The sequence below is a fragment of the Capsicum annuum genome, chromosome 3 (genome assembly GCF_002878395.1).
Source record: "Capsicum annuum cultivar UCD-10X-F1 chromosome 3, UCD10Xv1.1, whole genome shotgun sequence".
NCBI lineage: Eukaryota > Viridiplantae > Streptophyta > Magnoliopsida > Solanales > Solanaceae > Capsicum > Capsicum annuum.
In genome coordinates this window covers 3178816-3184622 of record NC_061113.1, presented here as the reverse complement: position 1 = coordinate 3184622, position 5807 = coordinate 3178816, and the positions used below count along the sequence as shown (strand labels likewise).

General features: G+C 29.1%; 1 pseudogene; it reads left to right on the top strand.

Annotated features, from left to right (window-relative positions):
* Window positions 1-1622: 1622 nt before the first annotated feature.
* Window positions 1623-5807, top strand: part of LOC107865652 — a 37706-nt pseudogene continuing 33521 nt past the window's right edge.

The window sequence follows — 5807 nt, the reverse complement described above, 5'->3', positions numbered from 1 at the left end:
CAGTTTGAATTTTATTTATATATTTATATTTTCTATTAAAAGATGTAGAGATAAACATTTAGTACCTTCCCGAATTATGATCAAAATTGCTATGATCTCGAGTTAAATTTTAACGTATTTTTATCACTCTTTTGTGCTGATGTGACACTTTTATTACATAAAAGTATTGAGTCCATGTCAAAAGTGTCACGTCAGCTAAAAAAAATTGATAAAAATATGTTAAAATTTAGTTCAAGAAGGTAATAAAAATCCCACAAAGTTAAAGTGTATCATAACAAATTTGATCATAGGTCAGAGGATACTAAATGCTTTACTAAAAAATGTAGGACTAACTTGAACCCCTTAATTATATCACATATGCCATGTGCTTTAAATATAATGAGCACACAGTACTTTGAAATTTCGAATTCGCCACTATTCTGAAGAAAGCTATTTTTCAGCTTCTGATGTTGGGATTTCAATCCACTTTTTGGTTTGTAACAAAGGGGAAAGTAGAGTGTAGTTTTTCACGAAGTTCGAAACAAAAAAAAAAAAATCTTTCTCTATTATTGAAAAGAACTTACTTTCTCTATAAAAAATAAGTACTTTTTTTTTAGAAAAATAAAACATTTTCTCTTTCCAGTGGCTTGATCAAAATGGACATTGCATTTATAAATTCACCTATCAATGGCAAGATCCTGTGATAAGAGGGGATAAAAATCTATGGTCAAAATTGGAGAGTTGGATTTTTAGCACAAAGTTAGTTAATGAGTTTGGTTTTTTTAACAGAAAGTTGGTCAAGAATTAAAACCTTTTATGTAAATGATATGCTTCTCTCTCTTTTTTTCCTTGTATCATTTCATATGAACCATACAATATACTCTTAGAATGGAAAATGTGAAAGTGAAGTTAGGCAACTATTTAATTTTCATCCCTTAATGTAACTGATATCTATCTAGAAAGACATTAAGTCAGGAAAGTGACATAGAATAATTAACCTTAAATAGATTGTTTTTAATTTTGTCAGTAAAATGAGCTGATTTTAATTTTTGCCCTTTAAAAATCGAATTTATGCTTAGAGAGAAATAAGTTCTTTAGAATTTGAAGTTTTATCCTTTTGCAGGATACTATGATATAAGATTATAAACTTATACCCTAAAAAAAGTTATATTTCGAGGGACATAAATTAAAGATCAGAAACAAATTAATAGTGAAAGTGCAAATGACCCTCAAATTACACATTGCAATATGCCTTCTGAAAACTTTTTTCATATAGGGCAAAAGGTCGAATTTGTCATTGAGTTGATAAAAATAAGCTTAAAGTACATGGTTCATTACGCAATTTTGCCCAAAAGTTAGTCGAGTTGAGATGAATTTGATCAAGATAAACTAAATTTTATTTTTTGTATTATTTTCTTATAATTTATTTAATTACTTGGATGACTATTAGATTGATTGAATTTGAGATTATTGACTTAATTGTACTTCATTACAGAGATTATTTAACGTAGGTTTTACTGCCGCCCATATTAATCATTCTTAAATTATTTTAGGGGTGTTGTTAAAAGGTACAGTTTAGATACAAGATATATAAATGGGAAACATTTGAGATATATGTGATAACTAGAAAAAGAAAAATAATTATGATAATTCTACTCTTAATAGTAACATCTCCTATTGTAATCTTCCTTCTATCCAAAAAGGATAGGAAAAATGTTATGCCACCAGGTCCATTAGGGCTACCTTTTATTGGAAATTTTCATCAATTTGATAGTGCAACTCCTCATCTTTATTTTTGGGAACTTTCTTAAAAATATGGAAAAAATTTCTCGTTGAAAATTGGATCTACTACTATGGTGGTAATTTCTTCAGCAAAATTAGAAAAGAAGTATTGAAAACACAAGATTTAACATTTTGTAGTAGACCTTCTTTTCTTGGACAACAAAAATTGTCTTACAATGGTCATAATATTGCTTTTGCACCTTGCAATGACACTATTGGAGGACAATGCGAAAAGTTGGTGTTACTCGTTTGTTCAGTCTTAAAAGAGTGTAATCTTTTAGTCTGATCCGTGAAGATGAAGTATCAAGAATGATCAAGAAAATATCTCAGCAAGCAGTCGCTTCTCAGATTACAAATTTGAGCAATACAGTGAGTTCATTAACAAGTACAATTATTTGTAGAATTGCTTTTGGTATTAGGTATGATGAAGCAGCACATGAAAAGAGGAGATTTGATGAAATTTTAGTTGTAACAGAAGAGATGATGAAAAGATTTTTTTTTCTCTGATTATTTTCCTTTATTTGGTTGGCTTTATAAATTATTTGGAAATATTAGCAGACTTGAGAAGAATTTTAAGGATGTATGTCACACCCCTTTTTCCGTCCGAAGGAACGAGTCGAAGGGTTTTTCCAATTAAAGTGGCGGTATTGAATAGAGATTATTTTTAATCACAAAGTTGCCACTTGGAATTGAGTTATGGTGTTTCAAGTCACCTTATTAAATCCCTAATCAAAAGAAAATGACTCTTATTATGGTCTACAAAAATAGAAGATCGGGTAAGGAATTCTGTTGACTGATGGAAAGATGTGAGGCACCCCTCGAGTCGCATGGTTCTAGCACGGTCACTTTTACTGACTTATCTTGACTAAAACTATTTTGAAAAATTATGTTAAGGCCTAAGTTTGCTCATTTTTATCATATCAAAAACTTGTCTATTATCTTATATTAAATAAATCAGTGAAAGTTAATTTTTAGAAAAATATTTGCCAAGATGCATTATTGCATCCTTGAATTTTAAACGTCTCAAAAAAATACGTACGTCGTATTCTTAATTTGAGACGAAATTTTAAACGCGTCTAAAACTTATCTAGCATTAAAAGACATTTATTTCGTCTCTTGAAAATTCGAGGTCATTTTCCTATCCATATTATTACTCTTTTCGCTCTCTTTTTTAAATAAATAAATAAATAAATTAACTAATCCTTAATTTTAACAGAGACTTTGATTTCTATCTAATAGAGACTTATAAGGATTAAATAAGGAGATTCAATTCTTAATTTACCATCTAATTGGAAAGGAATTATACACAACGAGATTAGTAAATAATTAATTTTATTTAATACACGGAGCATCTTGAACATCCAAATTCTTGATAAATGATAAAAGAAAAAAAAATCAATTGATAAAAGATTGTTACTAACAAGCATAAATAAAATATGTTGAACTCTTTTTGAAATTTCAACTCAGTTATTTCTTTTTAGTACATAAACAAAAGAAAAATTCACTAACCAAACCCAACATTTCTAATCTTTCCCGCCACCTTTTTAGTTCTCTCAGTTTTTCTATTTTTATGTGTGCAAAATATATATAGAGAGAAATGTTGTGCATGCATATGCATGTGCATGTGCATGTTATTCTTTTTTCAACCTTTTTTTAAAAATCTTTTTGCATGCATGCATGGTTCACATACTATGATTATTATAACTATGCCTTAATTACACGTAAACTAAATGTAACTTTACAATTTTTTAACATTAGTAACTTTTAAAATATATCATACAAAATTCAAAATCAACCTAACCCATATTATTTCAAGCCAATAAACGATTCATTAACAAAGACATAAAGTACAAATTATATAAAATAACAAATTACACATGCTAAATAATATAACAATTCGTTGTAACGACTTCATTCATACTTTGATTCACGATAAAATTAATAAAAATAAATAATTTAAGATGGGATAAAAACCTGTAAGATAAATTAGACCAAGTATAGAAACAAGAATATCGTCACCGATAACTCAAACGGAAATCCAAACACCTAACCCTAACTCTTTTCCTTTCTTTTCCTTCTAATCTCTTTCTTCTTTCTGTTACTTGTTTTCCTTCTTTGACTTTTTCTTTTTTTCTTCAAAATGTTGTTTTTAACTCCAACTTTCCTTTTTCCTCTTTTTGACTGTTGTCCATCTCTCCTCCTTTTCTCCTTGCACTTTTTTTTTTTTAAAAGTTATTTGGTCTCCAGTGTTTTCTCTTTTTTAGTTTTGTATGCCAGGAATAGTCCGTGAGTGATTTTTTTTTTTTTTGTCTCTGTGTGTGTTACATAGGGTTTAGGGTGGGAAGTTGAGAGAGTTGGAGGGAAAAGTGAGGGTGGTTGGGGTAGTTTAGGATAAGATAGAATTTTCAAATTTTAAATCTTATTTTCTTATTTTTTTCTTTTTTCTCTAAAGAAGACAATGATAGTAAAAAATATAAATAATATTAATAAATAAATAAATAAATAAATTAACAATAATAATAATAAAAATAATATAATAATAACTAATTATTTTTCATATTTAAGAAAATGCAATAAAATTTTAAAAATAGTTAAAATAAATATAATTAAGATAGTACTGAAACTACTAACTTATTTGTTTAAAATTTAAAGAAACTATTAAAAAGTAAATACAAAAAATTGTATATTTATTATTATTTTTTAAAATTAGAATAAAATAAAACAAAAAATCTCAAAATTAACTTTATTTTTGTAACTAAAAATTTATTAAAAATAATAAAAATTTAAATAATATTAAATCAAATATAAATATTTAATATCGAAAAATATATATATTAAACTCGGGAGGGTCAAAATCATGTGTCTACATTTTTCTCCTCTTTGTTTGAAATCTCGAAGAGTTTTCATACAAAGAAGTAGACAAAAGGATGACTTCTAACCCTCCAATTATTCTAAAAGTAAAGATAAAATAAAATAAAATAAAATAAAATAAAATAAAAGATGTGATCGACTCCTGATTTTGGACCGCCTACATATCCCGGATTTTAAGGGAATCAGGTCACATGTAGTTCAAATGGGGTAAAATGATGTGGCAGTGAGTTAGAGATCGAGTCAGGTCCCGTCGAGTTTTCGGTTCACGACATTCTGCTTTTACATCCACATGAATAACAAAAATAAAATTGAAGATACAAGTGAAAGAATCCTATTTATTCAGTTTCTATAGAACCTTGACTTGAGTCTTCATGACTTGAACTTGAAAATTCACCCTATTCTTCAGGCGGGCTCCTGACTTGTTATTTTTTTAACCTGTTCTTCAGGCGGGCTCCAATGCCTCTTTAATTACCAAACCAAGGAAGTGCTTCTCCTTACTAATGTCGCTTGAATTACCAAAATAAGGAAGTGTGTTTCTGTAACACTCCGAAAATTCGTGCATGGATTAGCCTTTAATAGAGTGCTCTTAGACTTAAAAACTTGAAAATTTTTCTAAGTGTAATGAGGACTTAGAGTCATTTTAGTTGGCAGTCTACGGGATACAACTTTTCAACCTTTTCGACCTCCGTTCTTAGATTTTCAAGTTGCATTACGATCGGACAAGCTCATAGTACATCTCGGATAAGTTTCGAAATTTTTCGAACGCATAAGGCTGCGTTTAGATTTCAAAACAGTAGCAAAACGCATAGCCTGTTGCCCAGTTTTCAGCATTTCAGGGTCAACTTCAAACGATCATAACTCTCTGAATATAATGAACTGGGAGAGCTGCTATCTATCAAATGAAATCTTTGAGTTTTCTTTCCAATGCAACTGGTTTCATCCAAATCCAACATCTGAGTAAGGAGTTATACCCGTTTTACTTCAGCCTGTCAGTTTGTCAACTGAGGGACAGTTTCGACTTTGTTTGTTTTCTTAGGGGCATTTTAGTCATTTCACCTCACCCAAATTTCGTCTATAACACCAGATTTAGCCCCCAATTCATCAAAATATAATTCTTTTCTCAAATTTTCTCTCAAGAACACCCTAAGGGGTGTTCTTGAGAGAAAATTTGAGAA